The sequence below is a fragment of the Gobio gobio genome (assembly GCF_949357685.1).
Source record: "Gobio gobio genome assembly, chromosome: 14".
Lineage (NCBI taxonomy): Eukaryota > Metazoa > Chordata > Actinopteri > Cypriniformes > Gobionidae > Gobio > Gobio gobio.
Genome location: NC_137107.1, coordinates 45,967,330 through 45,990,119, shown reverse-complemented (window position 1 = coordinate 45,990,119; position 22,790 = coordinate 45,967,330). Strand labels below are relative to the sequence as shown.

The 22,790-nt window shown below is 39.2% G+C and overlaps 1 protein-coding gene across 8 annotated transcripts in view; it reads right to left on the bottom strand.

The window, feature by feature from the left end:
• cert1b (ceramide transporter 1b) overlaps positions 1–22,790 on the bottom strand; it is a 58,391-nt gene that overhangs the window by 31,433 nt on the left and 4,168 nt on the right. The window lies entirely within an intron of this gene.

The window sequence follows — 22,790 nt, the reverse complement described above, 5'->3', positions numbered from 1 at the left end:
AGAAAGAGAGAGAGAGAGAGAGAGAGAGAATACTTATGAGACTGATTATCAAACACCATTACTAATGATAATGATATTTCTATTTTGTAAACAAGGTGCTCTTTGGTAACGGAGGGATCCAGTAACTCAATCTGCTGTTGATGAACCGAGTCAGGACTAGACAGAACCACAACAGCCGAGAAGAAAAAAAAAAAGAGCCTTGACCCACAGAGCCAGCTGGGAAATGTGAGATATTTCTCTCTGAAAGAGAAAAAAACCTAACAGCATCCATGTCTGCTGTGTGTATGTGTGTGTGTGTGTGTGTGTGTGCGTTTGGTATTATTGCCAGATGTTGATCTCTGCAGACCTCACACTGCTCTATGAAATCCAGATGAGGAGTCAAACACTCCCCTCCTTCAGTCTGATATACTGCACTCCTCCAGCCCGCTTTCTTTTCACTTCCCTTCACTATTCATTCTTTGCCTCCCTCTTTCCAACAGCAACATATACATATTATGGCTGCTCAATATATCGAATTTATCAAAATGTACAATACTGTTAACCGATAACTCTTTATATTTGAACCGATATATTAAACTAAATCCAAATTTTATATAATTTTTGAGAGCCTGATTACAAAAACAAAAGACTCACCATTAAAAGCCATGTCCCAAACACACAATTATAATGTTCTCTTCTCATTATCATTTTATGCAGTCTATATGACACATGTTACACTTACAGTAACTGAGTTTTCCTTTTTTGAATTGATTCCCAGAGCCGGACTTAACCATTAAGCCCCGTTCATATTCGACACATCCACAAGGTGCGCGCAGCAAAAATAACGCCATCGTGGAGTGGGTGGTATTGCGCGATGAGAGTGCGAGACCCCATTTTGTGTGGCGGTGCAGCGCATTTTTTTTTACTTTTCGCGCGGCTCCGCATCTGAAGATGCTCGAGTTTGAGGCGAATCTAGCCGAGCATGACGTCTCATCACACCGCTACCCAGTTTGCGCGTACAAATTAGTTGCTTATATTTACAAAATGAGCATACAAAAGCAGAAATAAGCCCTTTTATTGAAAATCCATGTTTAATTTAAAAAAAAAAAATCACGAAACTAAATGAAAATGTTTAGTAAAATTAGGAAATATTTAAGAGATTGTTAATTTAGTTGTATACATTTGTACATACATTTTGTTCTCATATCACAAGTAATAATATCAAGGTTTACTGAGTTTTACACGATTCTTTTGTAGTGTGGTTTTTGGTGAAGTGTACTAAAATAGTACCTGTGTACATTAGCCCACTTCTCACCGCTGTTTCCTGATGGTTTATAGAACAATTACTCAGAGTCACTCTCTGTCTTTTCAAAGAATAGCACAACGGTGAGCGCGTCAAGTATAAACGCCTCGTCCGTTTGGGGAGGAGCGCACGCAGTCAGCGGAGGCTCACGCTGCGGAAACAGCTGAAAGTATAAACAAGGCTTTAGGCAAAGGTAGGCGACCACCTTGGGCCCCCAAAAGCCAAGGCCCCCCTAAAATACTTTTTATATACGACATGACTATAGACTGTAAAAAAAGATGGACAATGCGCCTTCACTCTCTTCCGTTGACGTAAGTGAAGCCGCCAGTGTTCAAATATGGCACTTACAGCCTAAAATGACAGAAAGAAAAATTATTTGAAGTGTAATTTGGTTGTTTATTTTGTTTATGTCCCATTACATTACATGGAGAGGGTGGGGTTTATGAGCTATACTGCATCCAGTCTACTGGGGGGGTGATCGAGATGCTTTGGCTTCACTTTTCAGGACTCGTGTGGCACACTTGGAGATGACGCACAAATGGTTGCTGTGGTGTTCATTACCACGACAACCATCTGCGGTTCACGTTGAACAATCCGAGTCTACAGCACGATTTCAGCTTGGTTCATCTTTAGCCGCGTTTCCACCGCAACTTTCCCCAGGAACTAGGAACTTTGAGGTGGTACTCTGTGTGTTTCGACCGCAGGAACCAGGGTCTAAATGAAGTTCCGGGTAAATATTTTCCCCTCCGAACGGCCCTGCTCCCAGGGTAGTACTTTTTCAAAGTTCAGGAACTTTCGGGGGTGGGATTTGGGCGCTGAACATGCTGATCAGTTGAGCTCACGCAGCAACCGGCATTTTTAAAAGTCTTTTGCGAGGTTCGTTCTGTGTTCAGTAAATATCGTCTTGCTCTTTCTGTCCGATGGCGAGCGTTCGTCTCAGCCATCTCGCGGTCAGTAATAGCTGATAATAACATGCAATGTCTTATTTTAAATCTAGCTTTACAAGCTTTCAGAATACGCTTTAGTATCAGTGCTCGTCTCTTTTCCGCCGTTTTGTTAATGACCTCTTTAGCAGTGGAAACGCAGACAGTAGCAGGTCTGGGGGGAAAAAAGTTCCTGTAAACAAAGTTCCTGGTACAAATTGTTCCGGGTAATTTCGGTGGAAATTGGGCTTTTGATTACCCCTTCAGGGTCAGTCAGAAATCTTGGAGTAACCTTTGATGACCAGCTGTCCTTCAAAGACCACATTTCAAAGACAGCTCGCTCATGCAGGTTTGCGCTGCACAACATCAGGAAGATCAGACCATTCCTATCAGAGCACGAAACACAGCTTCTCGTCCAGGCCCTGGTCATTTCTAGGCTTGACTACTGCGATGCGCTTCTGGCTGGACTCCCATCGTGTGCGATCAAGATGCTTCAAATGTTTCAGAACGCAGCGGCATGTCTAGTCTTCAACGAGCCCAAAAGGGCCCATGTCACACCTCTCTTCATCTCTCTGCCACTCGCTGCTCGCATCAAGTTCAAGGCGTTGATGCTTGCTTACAGATCCACCACAAGCTCAGCACCCGCATACTTTGACTCGCTCCTACGAGTCTACATCCCCCCCCAGAAGCCTTCGCTCGTGGTACCACCACAGAGAGGCATGAAATCCCTTTCCAGAACATTTTCATTCACCGTCCCCTGCTGGTGGAACGATCTTCCCACCTCCATCTGGAATGCAGAATCACTGACAACATTCAAAAGACAGCTGAAAACTCATCTCTTCCGTGAGCACTTAACCTAAAAAATATATATATTTTTTCCCTCTATTCCGTCCGTATTCTAGCTTATACTACTCTAAGCAATGTCCAAAACTTCGTATTTCAGGCACTGATTGTGATTTTTCGCCTCTTCATGACGGATCTCTTCCTGTATTCCTCAGTTGTAAGTCGCTTTGGACAAAAGCGTCTGCTAAATGAATAAATGTAAAATGTAAATATCGAACATCGCATTTTGCGAGTTACCACATATCGCATTTTTCTTCAATATTGTGCAGCCCTAATACAAATTATCCCATTTTCAAATTTCTAATTTAAAAAGGGAATGATCTGAGTCATGTGGGAGTCATTTGACTGATTCAGACCAATAACTCATAAGTTACATTCAGGCCGATTTGAGAATTAGTGGATCTGACATAATCACTTTAAGAAAAAAAAAAGAAAAAAATCCCAGTACATGTTTGTTGTTGCATGCAACCATTGATGACAAAGCTATAAAAAAGAATATCTATATTTGGCTTTCACTCACAGAAAATGCTGTCTGACACAAACCTCACATGAGTAATAATCAGAGTCCCAACAAAGAGATATTATCAGACTCCATCACTAGAGACAGAGTGCAAATGATCCGACAGACACCTGGTCTTCTGGGTGAAGCGTGACGAGCTCAAGCCTGACACTAATCACAATATGAAGAGGCATGACAGAAGGACACACGAGGATGGAGAGGGGCTGTTTTAATGAGCCTGCATGTGCTTAAAAGAGAGAGAATTATCGCTCGCATCTGAGCATGGACACTTATCACACCACAAAACAAAACCCAAAGCCAGAGGCCTGGATGTGCTAAACACTGAGACATGACTCAGACAATCTTTACTTAGAAACACAGTATCTTTCCACTACAAATCCCAAATTCAAAGGAGACAGTGAGATGAAAAACTTAGTGCCTTGCCTACTTAGCACTGTTTCCTTATGGATTTCATAGAGCCCTAATTTTAAGGAATTATAGACATGTTCACAGCGTGAGACTATTCATAACGCAGTTACAAGATGCTGCCATATAAGATGCACTTGCGAAGAAGGCAATCCCAGAATGCACTTCAACAAACTCAGCCTTGGATGTTCTCAATGGTTGGATCTGTAGTGCATTTATAATGTCAGTCTTTGAAAAATGGCTGTTATGATGTTGAAAATGTCACTTTAGATTTAAGAGAGCTTATATTTATGCATGTTACCCAGAAGCAATAGACTGATATGGGAACATTCAAGTGCCTGCATGGGAAAGGCTTCGAGGAGGATTCTGGGAATGGAAAATCAAGACACGGTGGGCAATGCAAGGGACCCCAAGAGGGTCACAGCGGGTACTGAGAAAAGACACTAAAATAAACACAAGGGTCATCACTGTGGGACTGACTTAACCTGGGAGACACCATCAATCGCACGACACTGTACACAAACACAAACACACATATCACAACACTGACAGGCAGATGTTAAACAGAACTGTTTAAACAGAGTTTCCATATCAGGTAGCACTGCATTGTGGGTAAACATGCAGTGCAGAGCTGTGGTAGAGGTGTAAAACATAATGTGAACACACATCTGCTAACGCTTTACAATAGGTTAACAATGGGAAATACTTCTAAAGCATTTATTAATCTTAGTTAAAGCTACACTGTGTAACTTTTTTAGTTTATTCTTAGCTAAAAACACTTAGTTCTTTCAAAAATATATGTGCTCATTAATGTATATTTACTGCTTTCAAGTAATAAAGTATTCTCGTAAGTTTATAATATGCCATTGAAAATACATACGGGTGAGGGGTTCGAATGCGGGTCGCCATGTTGCCCCTCCATCTTGCAAGTACATTAGCCAAAGAGGGACATAGCCGTGAATTCAAGCTTCGCCTTTCGCGTTTTAACACTCGATGGCACCGTGTCGAATGTGGACGAGGTCGAACTGAAAGCCATTTTAATCTTGGACTAAATCGGCCACCGTAGGAGTTAAAACGAAATCGGAATTGAGAGGAACAGAAACTAATATTCACTGAATGGTCATATACCTGTTAACCGCTGTCACACTGTGTAGCTTTAACGTTAATTTCAACACTTACAAATCTTTAAAATTAAAAGTTGTATCCGTTAATATTATTTCACAGACCTGAGCCAACATGGACTAACAATGAACTAAGACTGAGTTAATAAAGTAACACCGTGTCAGATTTTGACTCCTAAAGTCTTGTGTCGTGGACAAGAAACATGTCAGACTACACAATGCTTCTTAACCATAGCCTTTCCATAGCCTTTCTGACGTTGTGAAGCGTTGCAGTTGCACTATGACACACAATACAAGATAAAACAGTCGATTCTTGCATCACAATGGCCATTGTCGTTTATGAATCACCATGACACCCTACATAAAACGGATCATGCTGATCCAGATCGGCCTAACCTTAAAAAAGATTAATAAATGCTGTTATAAATGTTTTTTTTAGTTAATGCATTAACTAATGGAACCTTATTGTAAAGAGCTACCGATCATCCCATGAAGACACAAGTCAAATTGATATATAATGAGTAATAAAACTTTGTCATTCCTTTGACACTGATAAACATGAAGCTCATTATTATTACTGAGTGAGAAAGAGAGATAAAGAGATAGAGAGAGAGAGCTCTTGCTTTCTCACTGAATTATTGGAAATCTTCCATCGCACACGTGAGCTGAACTTCAAACACTCTTGGTGGACACATTCAATCTCTCTCCTAAGATCAGCTTCCCAGCACGCACACACACACACTTACTCTTGACACACACAGGCCTACGTGTGCAAAGTCAGGAGAGACACCGTGAGGGAGCCTGAGAAATTTACAGCACCGTGTCAAACAACTAAATGAAACGTCACATGTACATTGTCCCAGTAATAGGACAACAATTAAAATGTGGTGTGCGGCAACATAAGGATGATGCATTATGTAATGTGTCCAGAGAGTAAATCACACAGCTGTGCGGCTTTTGTACAGCTACAGGAATGATTTATCGAATACACAGATGGATCCAAACTAAATCCTACATCTATAATATAACAAAATCTGTCTTATTAATTCATAACACTTATATGATTTGAAGTCCACTGATTTGTAGTAGCTGATTGCAATCATTTAAAGGGATATTTCACCCAAAAATTTAAATTAGCCCATGATTTACTCACCCTCAAGATGAATATGACATTCTTCTATCAGACGAATACAATCTGAGTTATATTAAAACTGGCCTGGCTCTTCCAAGCTTTATAATGGCAGTGAATGGGGGGGGGGGGGGGGGTGCCCCCCCAAAAAGTGCATCCATCCATCATAAAAAGTACGGCTCCCTACGGCTCCAGGGGTTAATAAAGGCCTTCTGAACCGATGTGTTTGTGTAAGAAAAATATCCATATTTAAAACCTTATGAACGAAAATAACTAGCTTCCGACAGACGGCCGTATGCATCGTTTTACGGCGAAAGAGTAACCCCTGACCTGATGTATGACGTATTGATGAACGCGGAAGAGCAAAACAAAACACTGATCACGAATTCGTTTTGAATTTTTAAAGAGGGGCTTGAGTTTGTTGCCCAGCCCTATTTGTTTGAACCGCGAGAAGCGGCAAAGCTTATGCTACTCCTACATCGCGTTAAAAGACTTCGCTACATACAAGTTATTTTAGTTTATAAAGTTTTAAATATCGATATTTTTCTAACACAAACACATCGCTTTGCTTCAGAAGCCCTTTATTAACCCCCCTGGAGTCATATGGTTACTTTTATGATGGGTGGATGTACTTTTTTGGGCTTCAAAGTCTCAACCCCCATTCACTGCCGTTATAAAGCATGGAAGAGCCAGGACAGTTTTATTTTAAAAATATAACTCAGATTGTGTTCGTCATATACACTTAGGACGGCTTGAGTGTGAGTAAATCATGCAGAAATTTTCATTTTTTTGGGTGAACTTTCCCATTAAGGTGGCATTCAAACTGATATTAGAGTATGTTTATTTACAGTCAGTCATTTGATGCTAGAGCAAATGGACTAAAAAGCTCTGATGTCTGATTAAATGCATTTTCTAGCCCGTCAACAACAGTTTTACAACATCTTTTAAATTATTCAATGTGCCACAGAGCAAACGTTAAAACATCACAATGTGCCTTATGTTTATTGAATAATGGTCTGCCAGTGGTTCTTGGGGAGTTTTAAAATGAAAAAACCTGATTATAGTTTTAAAGGTAAACAACATGGCACCAGTGATGAAAAATAACCGCCCATTCCTTTTGCCCAATTAAAAAAAAAAAAAAAAAGAGCTCAAACTCATCAGCTGCAGCTCAACCCCATGTTCAATGCGTAAATTAAGACTTTGAGGTGTATTAACCAAAAAGACGATTCAATTATTAAATCACAATAATCTGTATGTCAATTAATAAGCGACAAAAGTTCAATGTCTACGTTTAAAGAACAGAGGTGAGGTGCGTCAAATCACAAATGACCATGATGATAATGCGTCCAGGGTGTGAAATAAGCAGCACATTGTGCTGAAGTCCACACTTCCCTCAAAAGCAAAGCGGTGTGGAAACTTAGTATCAGTGGCGTGGATCTGATTAACCAGCAGATATTGATATCAGGAGCTGGATAAAGCACATGGCCCTCACATGCTGCTTTCTCTCACAGAGACAGAAAAGGATAATGAGTAAATCACTGTTTACAGGGCAATTCAGTCTTGGATCTGGCTCTGGGAAACCAGAAACACAGGAAGGTGGGACTTCAGCTTGAATCCAAGAGGAAAAGACAAAGGAAACCCAGGCCATGCTGACCGACAGCTTAGGACACAGGATGCAAAGGACCTGCTATTATCGATAAGTGTGTCTAGATGTGACTACAGACAGAGTCCTGGTTAGAGCACACATAGGAGGAAGGAAGTAGAAGACAGGAGGGATGAACACAGGGACTTTCTGACTTGACCCCGGGGTCACCAAACAGGATTTCATCAGCAGGGAGCGAACTTCCCGTTTCAGACAACAGGACCGTTGTACACCTCTCGTTATCACTTTTCCTTTCATTTCAGATCTGCACAATCTCTTTTTTTCACTCGTATTTAAAAATAAATCACAGATCCTTCCCTCCTACATCCCAGTGCCTCCATGCTGCCATCACCTCCTCCTCATTTTGCCATCGGTTTTCTTTAGAGGACGTTTCAGGGTTCACTGACTATTTTAACCCGTAATGGAGGCCGTTTGACACCTTCACACACAGATTCACTCAAAGCCATTTTAACAAGAGCTCTCTGAAAGCCTGAGGCGTTCAATGGCTCCAGCAGAAACGGGCTAATCGAACTTCCCAGCAGCTCTGCAGTGACTGCCTCGAGATTTAAAGGGACAAAACACCTCCAGACCATCTTCACAATCACAATAATTGTGTTCCTCACCAACCATCCTAAACTAATCCGTTTATGGGATGTCGTTAGAGATTGTTGGCACAAAAATGAAAATGGTTTTAAACATCCAGTTTATAAAGCAGTAAAAGTGTCATTACATGTAATACTAGAAAGTGTATATATTAAATACAGTTATGAAAAACTATATTTGAAGTCTTATAAAGCTATGCAACATTTCTGAGTGCCTAATAATTTAAAGGGGTCATGAATTGAGAAATCAAATGTTCCTTGAGCTTTTGACATGTAAGAGGTCATTATAATATAAGATTATCCTGTAAGTTTCAGAACTGAATACTTCCTTGTTAGTCCAAAAACAGCTTTATCGTTACCACGCCCAGAGAACGACTCGTTTGGAAGGTGCCTATGTATAGATCGGTGAAAGACGGCCTCCGCAGAAGAAAATCAACGCCTACTTCATCATCACAACTTTGGCCCCGCCCACTGGCGTGTTAGTGAGATGACGAGGAGAGAAGAGCAATACAGGATCACTGGACCACAAATCACATGACCTTCCAAAGGATCCTAATGCTAATGTTATTTATTTTCAATATTGTGAATGTCTCAGCTGAGCGTTATTTATTTGTATTTGGTATATTTCACTGTGGATTCTTTGGTAAATGAGTCGCAATTTCAGCACAGGCTTTGCAAACAGACTTTTACGATATGGACTCGGCAGTAATGACACAACATGTAAGTAACAGTGTTAATTCTAGTGCCTGATCTGTGACCAGTGTTTCTGATATGATTCACGTACAGTCCGATGTTCTTTGTCAATGTGACAGTAAATCAAACCAGTGACTAATCGGTCAATTTCACACTGTTTCTCTGAGTAAATAATCAGTTATTTAAACCGTGATTATATAAAGGAAGTTATCCTTTAATTTAGGGATGCACAGATTGTTCGGCAACCGAAGTTATTCGGCCGAAAAAAGCAAAAATTTCACTTTCGGTGTTCGGCCGAATAAGTGAAAAGACTGAATAAATTTTACCGAACAATTAAGTTTTTGATGACGCGATCAAATATAGCAACCAGCGCGTGTGAGAGAGGCGCGCATGCTTCCAAATGCAGCACATGTCGGAAGTGTGGAAGCATTAAGCCTGGTTTATACTTTCGTCTGGCTCCGCAGCACGAGCCTCCGCTGACTGCTGAGTTATACAGGCTCGCAAAACCTCTCATGAACAAACAAACAAAATTTGATTATGATTTGATTATGATACCTGTCAGCATAATAGGCCAAAGATAAGATAAGATAAGATGGCAAAATAACTTTTTTTAAAGTTATATTGTGCTTTGTTTGTATAATGTCTGCTGGAATGCTAAAATGTTCTGTGTTAAATAAATATTTAAAAATTGTAGTTTTGTAAAAAAAAAAAAGATAATAATAGTACATTTTAAAAGTAGGACAATAGTAAAAAGGTAATTTATGCAATGGTGAAAAAATTGGCAAAATAAAAAGGAAAAAAATAGAAAAAACGCGCTCGGTATTCGGCTTCGGCCAATAATTTTCATTTCTGTGCATCCCTACTTTAATTGCTGGAGCTGTCAATCAAGCAGCGCAAGTTTCGAGAGAGTTCCACATGTAATACTTAGCAAAGATGTCAGCCAATCACAGCAGTGGGCGTTTACACTAAAGTCTCACAGCAGACACGCCCCTTCACACAGAGAGTTCAAATCAGGGTAGGAAAAATGCCTTTTATTTCTAAATTATGACAATTTTTGATGTAAAATTCATACTAACATTATAAGTGCAACAAACACTAAAACAATTAATGCAGTTCATGACCCTTGTAAAGATGAAGTGTAAAATAATATGTGCCACTAGCATCACTAAAATGGAATTTAGTAATGATTGTTTTTAAACCATTTTCACAAAAGATTGGTCAAGCCGAGGAGAGGAAAATGGGTCCGGCCATCTGTTTCAGACATGAAGAGCTGCTTGTGTTGTCTGAGGAAATGCAAGCAAGCACACTTTGTGTGATACTCAATTAGAGTTTGAGTCCAAAGCAGGTCACGACACAGCCATGGCTTCAGACGGTGACTCGAGCCCAGAGTTTACCATGTGACAGAAGGTGAGGACATGCACACAATGGCTGTGAGAATGAGTACAAGCCGCTTGATAGCACTCCCCAGGGTTTAGCCTAGCACACTAATCGAAAATGCAAATGCAAACACAGAGACACAAAGTCATTGACATTTTAAAATGCACTTGACTCCCTTTCTCTCTTTGGCAGCTGTAACTACAAAAACCGTTGCCTTTATCAAATATTCAGCAGGTCAATACAAGTGTGTGTGTGTGTGTGTGTGTACATATGTTAGGCATGACTACTTAGTAATGATACATTTATAAACTTTAAGAATTAGCCTTTATAAAAGCTGCAGGCGTGTAAATAAGACTTTGTGATAAAGTATGCAGGGCTGGACGTTAAGCCTTTTCATGTGGACAAGTAAATCGGTCATTCAATTGTCAGAGTAGAAAATGTGCTCGTTCAGAAATGTTTTTTTTTATAAATATAATTTATTCTGAAGCAATATTCTCATTAGTGTTCAGTCAGCTTTGACATATTTAAATCTGCATATTTATGATATTTTAACCTTTATAAAGGGCATTTTTCCCTAATAAATATATGCTTCATGTTTCATAAAAAAAAATAAAAAAATGTATCAATATATTAAATAAGAATAATAAGACACTATAGGGCTGTTATAGGGCTGTAACGATTTGACCAAAAATAAAAACCTCGATTAATTGAACATTTGACCTTGATTACGATTAATGAACGATTATTTTTCTTTCTTTTTTTTCTTTTTTTTTTGCCCTCATAAGGTTGAGTAAGTTCACTGATAAGGTTTGCACTGTAAATATTTTCTACTATTAAATGTGGAATTTTTTTTTCTAAAGAAAAAGTGTATTGTGATTTTAAAATACTTGAAGGAAACGGTTCACTTTCAGCAGTTATTGTCTATGGAGCAGATTTCTGTTTGTTGTACATCAGATACAGATACATTAACACTGTAGGCCTACATTACATTTATTTGAATGCATTAATGAGAGAGTGATTGTGTGTGTGAATTACTCTTACTGTCTCTATTCATTATGAAGCTGTGGTTTGTACTTACTTCAAAGGTATTAAAATGTATGCCTATAACGGTTGAGTTTCTAAGCTACATTAGTGACTTTAGTCCCAGCTTCTGTCTGAGTGGTCTTTTGTCAAAATATATCAGGCATTAGTTCAACATAATACACATCTGATGGTCGAAACTCGCTTTAATGTTCAAATTGGCAGGGCTTAAACCACATACAAATGACAAAGCTTTGTGAGGACGCAGGTGAAAGATCTGCCTTCAGGGCGCACGCGTTATCAGAGACGCGACACGGCTCGGCTCTGTGTCACAGAAAAAAGCTGAGAACTGAACAGAGAAGTTTTCCGTATTGTTGTTGTTGAATAGTTCACAATCGCTTTAAATGTTGAAACTGTCAAGCCTTTAAACGCATTTACTTGACAAACTTTATGAGCACGAAAGTGAAAGCGGCTTCGGGGCTTGCGCGCGCCGTCTGTGTGTGTGTGTGTGTGTGTCAGCGCGTAGGCTATAAGAACAGCAATTAACTGACCTGTATAAACTGTGTAAAACATGCAGCTACTATAGTGATTCTGGGCATCTATAAACACAGATAACTGCTCCTGCATCTCTGTGTGTGCCTTCAAACTGCACTTGATGTGACTGACGGGGCGGAGTCACGTGAAAACCAAAATAACCGACATGGAAAAAATACGTCGGTTAGAGGTTCTGAATGTCGGTTTCGGTTATTTTTCGATTAATCGTACAGCCCTAGGCTGTTACCAATCAAATTAAATCATTTACACGGAATGATACTTTTAAACATGAAACTAAACCACCAGTAGGTGGAGGCAAGTGACCGTCTTAATAAGCGAGTCATTGAGTCATTTATTCAAACGATTCGTTCAAAACACTGAATTAATTTATTGTCATATAGATAGCGCTACCCAACACTTGATTCGTCTTTTTAAACTACTTCACTAAAACGCTCCCACGTTACTTGACTTTCCTTCCTTGTTTTTTTTAATTTGGTAAATTCTGCAAATTAGTACCTGAAGAAAACAAAAAACAAATTTTAAACAACCATTATGTTATTACTGTTAAAGCTACACTGTGTAACTTTTTTAGTTTATTATTAGCTAAAAACACTTAATTCTTTCAAAAATATATGTGCTCATTAATGTATATTTACTGCTTTCAAGTAATAAAGTATTCTCGTAAGTTTATAATATGCCATTGAAAATACATACGGGTGAGGGGTTCGAATGCGGGTCGCCATGTTGCCCCTCCATCTTGCAAGTACATCAGCCAAAGAGGGACATACCCGTAAATTCAAGCTTCGCCTTTCGCGTTTTAACACTCGATGGCACCGTGTCGAATGTGGACGAGGTCGAACTGGAAGCCATGTTAATCTTGGACTAAATCGGCCACCGTAGGAGTTAAAACGAAATCGGAATTGAGAGGAACAGAAACTAATATTCACTGAATGGTCATATACCCGTTAACCGCTAGATGGGGGTAAATATCACACTGTGTAGCTTTTAGTTATTAAGCAATATCTCATGTAGGGTTTTTCCTTTGTGTTTTATATACTGTCCACTTGGAGGTGCTCATATGTTATCCTTGATTTGTTTTCCCTAAAGAGATGCTGGTTTTGGAAACGAAAGTGAAAGAGTGACGCACGTTTGTTGCGTTTTGCAGTGAAATGAGACACATTACTCTCATTATCTCTCATCCAACCGCAATTAATTACAATGTTATGTTTTATTATTTGGTCCGTCTGACCTGTGGATAAAACCGCAATCGGCTCATCACAAACACATAAACGCACACACATACATTGGCTAAACTTCACTGCAGACAAATCAGCATGATCAAAAACATCCGTGATCTTATTTTTCTTTCAGATAACAAGTCAAGAAAGTCAACAAGCAAGAAAGGAATTTTATTCACAACTTATGTGATATGTTTTGGTTGCCCGGCTGGAAGATACCATAGCCCCGGAACGTCGGGCTAGCCATTTTGCAAGCCCTGATATATTTGTAGCACATCTCAGAAATGATGCATGCATTCATTGATAGTTTTAGAAAGAACAGCAGATTCAATTTCTCTGAAATAACAGTTATAAAGACATTAAAAGTTTTTTTTGCTGTGTCATTTCTGAATCCAGTTTGCAATGAAAGCTTCGCAGTAGGACTACAGGCAAAACATATGACAAAAAGCACCAAAACTGCTGTTTTATTTCACCAGAGGACAGTTTCATTTAATGTCTGAAAGGCTTTTACACACCGTTAATCGAACCTGGTGAACGCTGCCGAACTAAGCGCTAATAAAAGATGCACCTCTTCATTTGCTCGGTCTCAGTGCTGCTGTAAACAGATGACAACATGCAGCTGCTGTTTTATCATGACACATGGGCTAACTTTGACTTGGGCCAACCAAAACACCCTCAGAACAATCTTTGTAAGAATCTAGTTATACCTGCACCACTGAATTAAACTACGGTGTTCATTTGGTGAGACGTTTCTGCGTAAAGGATTCATAATGAAAAGGTGGCATGCAAATGTTGTGAACATCAGCTGACCATTTTGTGGCGCCAGAGCAGTTCAGCACATGAGCGCAAGGCTACACGCGAATCAAGTCGGTTGTGTTTACAGAAGACTGACAGGTCGGCAACTCATCTGGTAGCAGTTTTGATCAGGTTCTCTTGTGGCTTAGGCGTGGATAAATGAAACCAGTTCTGGACTGGAATAAATGAGAGAGCAATCTGAGCAATATTCAGCCCAAACCCACATGAATTCTCAAGAAACCACAGCAGAATACACACGGGACCTGCAGGGTTTGGACACCAAAGAAAGCATACACACACACGGCAGGAAGACCTCAGTTTGATCCATCTCTAATAAAACCAGCAAAAAGAAACAAAAACCACAGGTCAAAATGGCAGAGTAACACGATACACACTGTCCACATTCAAATCGCCTTTATGGTTTCTGCTTTTCTGCTTTTACTTCTCTCCACTCATCCAACGACCTAACAAGGCTAAAATATCTGATGTAAATATGAGCATTTCAATTTCACAGTAAAATAAAAATAATAGCGTTCTTTAAATAAATCAACAATAAGAAATATATAGTATTTTTAATAATAGCCACAATATAATCATAATAATTCATTATTGTTTTACTGAATCATTTAAAAATAGTAAGAATTTGGCTTAAGAAAACTAAAGTAAAACTACACTATAAAAAATAAATCTGTAAAATAACAGAAAAAGCACTGGTAGCAGGTTATTACTTATTATAGTAATTTTACGGACATTCCTGTTAAACCCTAAAACACAACTCAATGAAGTTCAAAATACAGATATAACACCTGTTAAAAAAAATGAATACGGAAAATTCGGTCAAATTCATACATTGTGCCCTATTTTTACGGATTTTTTAGTGTATATTTAAAAAAAAAAAAACATTTTCATTTCAACACTAGAAAACAAATGAGTGTAGGATTTACTTTGAAACTATTTTTACTTTGCTAGTAAATTTCACAAATAATTACAAAGAAATGGCAAGTAACACATCGAATTAAAGTTGGTTAATGTAATTTTCTTGTAAAATATCCTCTCATAATCTCTGTTTTCAGGCAGTAGCAGAAAACAGCAAATATTAAAAGATATTGAGAATAAGAATCCAATCCATATCAGTGTCAATTAAAAACGAGAATTGTTAAGGATTAGTTCAGCTGACATGTTTATCTGTTGTGGTTTATTCACGTTGTGTGGAGGGAATAGGCACTGCCTTCCTGCACTTTTACAGTATTTGGATGTTCATTCATTGACACATCTCTGTCGTTCTCTCTCATACTGGCAAAGCCGTCAGCGTTTTTGCACAATAGAGATTAGGGCTTTGAAAAAGTCTGATGTTCGTTTGACATGCGTTTCTGACGTGGAAAACTGATCCACGCTTTCCCCATTTGTATCTTAGCATTCAAACTGTGAGTTTTTTTACTGCAGCGTTGCTGCGCGCCATCTCATTTTATTACATCAACACAACAAAAAATGTGATGGGCTACTCATAGAACATGCAGCAAAAATATCACTTGCAAAATAATATTTTTGGTTGCAAATACGGTCCCTGAATACCCTGTATTTTCTATGCAGATGCAACTCCCCAACAAAATCACTCAACTCACTCCAGAAATGAAGAATTCCTTACTAGGCCTGTCACAATAACACATTTTGCTGGACGATAAATTGGCCAAGAAATTATTGGGATAAACGATAATATTGTCGTTCTGAGACTATTTTCATCTAAAATAATGATAATGGCATAATAATGCAGGTACACCTTTTCAAAGATCACTAAACTTTTATTTCTAAAGACTATTTAACACTGTAAACGGAAAGCATTTTAAATATCCACAATAAATTAACAAAACAACCAAAACAAAAAAAAGCAATGGACTCTCAGTCTGTTCACAAAAAAATGCACTTGAATAAACAGCTGGGAAAACTGAAACGGATGATTGTGTTTTAGGTAGTGCTGGGAATCGATACTTTTTTTTAAACTAATTAATCATATTTTTTTCTGTAATTAATCACGATTAATACGTTTTTAATGTTTTGATATTGTAATAATTTCAGTTACTCTACTTTCAGTTTATGTAGAAACAATTTATTAACAGCATATTTTAAATGTGTTTGTCATGTTTTTATGAATGAAGGCCAGTATCACTGATGTCTATATGAAACATTAATGACGTTACATTACAGTATAACTGAAAACTCCCAATTTCAACATTTATTAGATTAAAAAAAAACTACTTTTAATTTAAGTGAACTTAAAACAACACTGTAAACCCGAATGTTCATATGAATTAAATAGATTAAGTAGTGTATACTCAAAGTTTTAGAAAAAGTTCTACTAACTTAATTATTTCAAGTTGGTGTAACATGGTCTTCCTTTTGAGTAATTTCAACTAATAATTTTTGATTAAATGGAACTTTTTTGTGAATTAGTAAGCATAAGTTAAAAACATAAATTAAGTACAACTTAATAGAATTAAGTAATTACATGCTAAGAATGATGAAGTCCTGTTATTTCTGTTGTTTCAAATAGAGATGATTTAAAAATAAACTTAATTTATATAGCACATGCTAAAATACAATAAAATCTCAGAGTGCTTAACCAAATAAGTAAAATCCATCATAACAAATAAATTACAACCATAGCCTATTAAAACAATTTAATTGGGGCAAACTGAAATGCGTTAGTGGAAGACAAAATGTATTTATTTTATTTATTTATTGTATTTTTATTGTCATCAGTTTAATGTAGCCTATAAACTAAACGATTTTTAAAACGTGTACATAAGTTTTGTTCTCCGGTTTAACACATCACACAATAAGCACTTCTAACTCCTGCGAGACTTACTCACACACATACATCAAGAATCAGCCTATGAATCTCAACAATGGTGACATGATTCATGCCGCAATGCATTCTGGGTGCATCATGCAAAACTCATCCATGGCTCCCATAATACATTGCGGCATGAAGCGTGTCACCATGGTTGAGATTCATAGGCTGATTCTTGATGTCTGTGTGTGAGTAAATCTCACAGGAGGTCAAAGTACTTAATATACAATCTATTTTATAACTTATTCAGCTTTTCTGATTGAAACCGTGCTGGTTCTCAGTTGCCTCAAAATTTTAAGTTTGGAGGTTAATGATTTTGAGTTGTAACAAGTCTATGTTTTTGAGTTATGGGTAATCAGAAGATTGATTGAAAAAACTAATAAATGTTATGTTCATAAAACATAAAAATTCTGAGTTTTCATGCTTGAAATGATTAAGTTCTCTTGAATTATTGCAATGAGAAAGATGAATAAATATTCTGAGTAGCAGAAACTGAAAATGTTTGAGTTTGCTTAATCAGTAAATTTAAGTTAATTATAATTTAAAATTATATTTAAAATAAACTCCAAAAATATAAGTGATGATGTACTCAAATGTTTGAGTTTATGAACTTAAAAAAATTGTGGCAACCGATTGCCTCACTTTTTTTAAGTTCTGCTTACTTATTCGGGTTTACAGTGAATTTTTACATAACCCCATTATAATAAATGTTATTTTTACCTGTGCCTTCCCAGTTAGACATATACAGAAATGTAATAGTTATCAAAAACCTTTCTTAACTGCATAAATAATAATTTAAATATAGATTAATCATCATTAAAGCTACAATTTTCTCTGTTCCCGTTGTTCTTTGATAAACATTAATGACAGGCATCATCAGTGCTACTGTCACTTTAAGAACGGCCGCTGAAGAACATGACGCGGATCTCACGCGCATCTCATTTCCTCACAACTCTTTAAGTTCATTTAAGACGTTATTTAACTCATTTAAGACTCCTAATATGAGAATACTCAAAATTCTGTGTTGTTGTTATTGTTTGTTCATGAGCAAAAGAGAACTCGATGTGAGCAGGAGACTGACGCGATTCTGTCTGCCCGTCGAGTGTGTGTGTGCGTGTGTGTGTGTGCCTCGATTAGCTGACATGAGACGCAGCCACACAGACAGGACATTGACATACAGCGCGTTCTCTTGTGTCTTGTCGCGCTTGGAAGCATTTACATGTATAAGAGCGTGATCATATAATGTAACGCTCGGCAAAACTGGATATAAAAACGGACGCTGGAAATTATCACGGCCGGAAAAATTATCGAGCTAATTTTTTTTAATTGTGCGATTAATTGACTATCGTGACAGGCCTATTCCTTACAAATATAGCCAAGTCATCTGGTGAAAATTCCTGCATTTTGTTTTTATATAAAAAATATCATGTAGACCCATTTTAGGCCCGCAAATGTTACGTTTGCAAGAAATAAAAGCACATTAAGGTGATCAACAAATGCCAAGACCGGTGCAACGCAAGCACTGGCCTTTCCTCTCCAGCATTCTTCTCCTTTCCTCTGTAAACTCAGCTCCATTAAAAACTTCGCCTGTCCTGACATGCGCCAAATGGGCTAGATCCCACGGCGACGTCTGCAATGACCCGCCCTGGACCAGAATAACCTGTACCTGCGTGTACCTGTCCTCCTGCATATCCCTGACACACCGAGAGAGCTTTCCCTCCGCTCCTGTCAGATCATGACATAGTCCAGATCTAGCACAGCTCAAAGAAAAATTGCATGTTTACAGGCCACGCTTTAACAGAGCTTAGCGAGAGAGCAAGAGGCCGAGACGGAGAGAGAGAGAAAAATCCAGCTCACGTGAGGCGAAAACTTGGCAGGCGAAAGCACATAGTTCAAGTTCAATGCACTGTGAGTGCTGAAAGCTGTGTGCCATGGTCGCTTTATTGATGGTTTTTTTCTTTTGGGCTGAATACGGCTGTTGATAACAGATCCAGCTCAAAACATTTCAAAAATGCAGAACTTTGCACTTTAAAAACGTAGAGGTTTGCTCAAATCACTGATCCTATGTAGAGCATCACTAACAATGTGAGAAAGAGCATGTTGGACTCATTAAGTGATGTTGACAGAGCGATTAAATCAAACCGAGTGTCTGTGAAATTGTTTTTGTCATCACACTGATTGATCCTTCACGATCCGTCTCCATCTCCTGAGGTCTGAAATTCGCAAATCTAATCAAATCCAATTCAACAGCCCGAGTGTCTCGCGAAAAGCACAATTAACACCGTCTGAAGCTGAAGCTGCGAGACCCGGTTTTATAGGGACATTCTGGGTTTGAATCAGATACTCATCATGAGGACGGTATAATCCTGTTGTGTCTGCAAGGGTTAAGCCTGTCTGATTTTGGGGTGGTCCTGTGGTCTAAGACACTTAAAACCGTGATGTGTGAGCCGTTTAAGTATGTGTGAGTCATGTGAGGGCAGTGTAATCGCAGGCAGGAAGAGCGGTATGACACAATAACCTGTTTTTTGTGAGGATTTGTGACAGATTTGCTGCCGTGTGCGTGCTGAATCAATCTGAACGGAGAGAAACTGATTTACTGAGCAAGAGAAATAGGACATTTGGACCCTGGTCACTGGACGAAGTATCTTTTTGTCACATTTTCAGCATCTAAACGCATTACGAATGCTGAAAATGTGACAAAAAACACTTCGTCCAGTGACCAGGGTCCAAAATGAACAGTAGCCAAGAGCCAAAAACACGAGTAAAGGGAAAACTGTTTAAACTGTGGCCAACTGGCAGGTACATTTGAGGAACTGCAACATAATATATGGCTGAAATCGAACGGTTAGAGCGAGTCTGTTCCTCGCTGATGTAAGCAATTCAATACACAGTTTGCATGTCTGTCTGTCAACTGAAGAAAACCTTCAGGTTTGTGCATCGTTTCTTGAAAAAACAGGAATATTCCTTGCAACAAGCCACAAAATATTACACTCATTCTGGGTCATTATTTTTACCCAGTGCTGGGAGGTTTTTCTGTAAGTCTGGGTCATTTTTACGGTCCATACAAATGATGAACCTCCTCACGTACCTACCCAGCGCTGGGTCAGTGTAACCCTAGCAAGACCTTCAGACTGACGGCACAAGGTCTGGACTCTATCGCAGGTTTCATGGGTCAAGGACCGCACAAGAGGACGTTTGACTGACATGTAAAGCAACCAATCACAGTTTGTTTTGTTCCGTCCGTGTCATGTTTAGGGGGCGTGAAAAGTCGATGTCCCTGCAATAACAGACCGGCGTGCATCTATAAATTATTCATTCAAGAGCGTTGGGCAAGTTTACTGCAACAATGGAGCCAGCGTGTAGTTGATCTTGGTGAGCGCTCATTGTCACAGTTGCAAAGACAATGGCGTTCTTCTTCCACGAGGGAGTTTGGAGTCGCTGGCATTTGTTTCCAGGCGGACATCCTGTAGAATTCAACCAATCAGATGACGACTTCGAAACTCCTGAAGTGTTTCCAGATAAGTGTGCCATACGCATCAGACGTTCAGACAACAGACCGAGGGCGTGACGTCTGAGGTGCAACCCAATGTTGGGTAGTCTGTGCCAAACCAGTTAAAACTGGACATTTCTCAACGGTCATTTTGTGTTTTGTTCTGAGAGAAAACGTCCTGAAGTTAAAGTTTGTTTTACATTGTATTCCTATCAAATTATTATTGTACAAATAGGAAAAACGTCTGTAGTCTCACATTTTGTCTTTTTTGTTTACATGTATGTCACAGCTAACGTCTGCTTGAAACGCTAGCCTTAAAGCAGTGGTTCTCAACTCCAGTCCTGGGGACCCACTGCTCTGCAGATTTTGTGTCTCTCTTATCTGACACACTCAGTTCAGTTCATGGAGCTCTCTCCTAACGAGCTGATGATCAGAATCAGGTGCCTTAAATAAGGTAGACATACAAAATGTGCAGAGCAGTGAGTAGAGGACTGGAGTTGAGAACCACTGCCTTAAAGGAACACGCGACTTTTTGGGACTTTATCTTATTCACCGTATCCCCCAGAGTTAGATAAGTCCATACACACCATTCTCATCTCTGTGCGTGCCATAACTCTGTCTGACACACTCACTGCTAGCCTAGCTTAGCACAAAGACTGGAGGTAAATGGCTCCAGCTAGCCTACAGCTCAATAAGTGGTTAAATAACGACAATGATATTACACAGCGCCTGAAAATAGTCCCCAGCACACGCTCTGTGTAAGCAGGTTGTCACGTTGGTTATGTTGACAGAAGTTAGCCTATTTGTAATATCATTGCGCCGCTGCACTCATGGTACGGCAGCAAAGCTCCTTGATTCATACGCTGGATTGAGAGAATTCCTAGCCATATCGCTCTAGAAAGTCGCAACTTTTCATTTTCCGTCGGTCTTAGTACACAATGTAACTACACACATCACAACATGTAAATAGGAAAATGTTGGCGTTATTTTGTCACTTATTGAGCAGTAGGCTAGCTGGAGCCATTTACCTCCAGTCTTTGTGCTAAGCTAGGCTAGCAGTGGGTGTGTCAGACAGAGATGAGAATGGTGTGTATGGACTTATCTAACTCTGGGGAATACGGTCAATAAGATAAAGTCACAAAAAGTCGGCGTGTTCCTTTAAACACGCGCAGCACCGGATCTACATCAAAGCAAAAACGCATCGATGCAACCATGACAGTTTCACAGCCGTCAAACGAATGCACGACCAGGACTTAAACACTACATCGCTGTCATATATGTAACGAAGTTGCCGTTCGCTCCACTGACTAGCGCTGTTGATCTAGCGTGCTAGCGTCACAGCTGTGGTCGCGCTATACGTTTGACGGGTTGAAATTTAAATGTCTAACAGGTGAGATGGCACAAGGTAAAGCAATTTTTGATGCAACTTTTCAAAAATGAATATATAAGATTGTCATTTAATGAACTGGAACAGCCTGATAGCAGTTTTCTTCCCACAGATTCCCATTGGCTGCTAGCCTAGAAATCTAGACGCACCCTAGCGGCAGTGTGTAGTCTAGCAACTCTCGGTAGACCTGCGAGCTGGAAAAACCAAACTCAGGTCAGGCCAATCACATCGTGTATAGAGTCGGCGGGCGGGCTTAACATAATGACGGCAAGTCACGGCAGAGTTGCAGCGGTTCTGCGTGCTACTCGTAAACAAAGAAGCTGGCGAACAGCGGTCTTTTGAATCGGCTTTGGCCGCGACTCTGGAAGACTTGGAGTTAAGCTTTTCTTTGAGGAAAGAACAAAAAACGGCTCTGAAGTCATCCTTAAGAAAGGAAGATGTGTTCGGAGTTTTGCCGACCGGATACGGCGAACGCTTTATCCATCAACTAGCTTCACTTCATATATGATACACACAATGACCTGTACGGTGTGAAACTAACATGCAAGACAAAAAAAAAGGGCTTGGCAAGGTTTCATAGCCGGTAAGAAACATTTAAGGCTGATCAATTCTGTCAATTCCCTCTCACCATTGGCTGGTGTGGCAAAGGGTTAATTTTGTACCCTAAATATCACATTTCCAGTCCGCACGCTTGTGTTCAATACCAAAGTTAATATTTATGCTAAACCATAATGGTTGGAGTTCAACAAATACACAGCTGAAAAAAGCCACTCTCACGTCACACGGAGTCTCAAAACAAAGGGGCCATTTTTCTCTCGCTTAAAGCCAAAATGCAAAACATCCCATTAGAATGTGGAGCTCACAGCATCTAAAGGCAGCTTAAAAAACACAAACTACCTGAGCACAGGCTGTGCAAACCTACAAAACCCTCCATTCTCCAT